The sequence below is a fragment of the Trichechus manatus genome, unplaced genomic scaffold (genome assembly GCF_000243295.1).
Source record: "Trichechus manatus latirostris isolate Lorelei unplaced genomic scaffold, TriManLat1.0 scaffold00369, whole genome shotgun sequence".
NCBI classification, from domain to species: domain Eukaryota; kingdom Metazoa; phylum Chordata; class Mammalia; order Sirenia; family Trichechidae; genus Trichechus; species Trichechus manatus.
This window is the reverse complement of record NW_004444305.1, coordinates 472750-474008: the sequence shown is the minus strand read 5'-3', so window position 1 is coordinate 474008 and position 1259 is coordinate 472750.

Genomic DNA, 1259 nt, shown 5'->3' with positions numbered 1-1259 from the left:
TCTAATATTCAGAATTATCCAAGAGTTGAAGCAAAAAACTGACGAAAATGAGGAAAAAATAAGCAAATTCATGGAAAAGCCAAACAAATTCATGGAAAATACAGACAAAAAAAAATGGAAGAATTCAAGGAAATAATACAGGAACAAAAAGCTAAAATAAATGCACAACTAGAAATCATACAAAAACAACAATTAGAAATCCAAAAGATAAACAACAAGATTTCAGAAATGGACAGTGTCACAGAAGGGCTGAGGAGCAGTGTTGAAGTGATGGAACATAGGATCAGTGAAATTGAAGACAAACACTTGGATACAACTCTGTTTGAGGAAAAATTAGAAAAAAGAACAAAGAAAAATGAAGAAACCCTGAGAATTATGTGGGATACAATCAAAAGCAAAAATCTCCAAGTGATCGGAGTTCCAGAACGGGGAGAAAACAGAAAACACAGAGAAGATCATTGAAGAATTGCTGACAGAAAACTTCCCCAATATCATGAAAGACGAAAAGTTGACCATCCAAGAAGCTCAACCAATCCCACATAGGATAGACCCCGAAGGAAAATCACCAAGACATATCATAATCACACTCGCCAAAACCAAAGGCAAACAAAGAATCCTGAGAACAGCTCGAGGAAAACAAAAAGTCACATAGAGAGGCGAGACCATAAGACTAAGCTCGGATTATTCAGTAGAAACCATGTAGGCAATAAGGTAATAGGATGACATATATAAAACCTTGAAAGAAAAAAGTTGCCAGCCAAGAATAATACGTTCTGCAAAACTCTCATTCAAATATGATGGTGAATTTCATATTAACAGAAATTAAGGTACTATGTAAAAACCAAACCAAACTTACAAGACTTATTAAAGGAAGTCCTTTGATCTGAGAAGAAACAATATCACACCACAGGTTGAATATAGGACATAGGATTGTACTAGCCAGATACCAACCTAGGAAATGAACTCTTAAGGACTATGCAAAATCAAAACAATTACAACAGGGAACCAGAGAGGTTAATCTGTAAATAACAACAGCATCAGAGTAATAAAAGAGGGAATAAACGTTGTAGGCATAGAACCTTCTAATGGAGAGACAGTCAAGCGATACCAAGTAATAATAGACTGGTTCAAACTTAGAAAGACAAGGGTAAATTTCAAGGTAACCACAAAGAAGGTTAACAAACCTACTCATCAAAATAAAGAAGAAAAACATAAAGTCTCAGTAAAAACAAAACCTACAGAAATGAAAGAAATGAAAA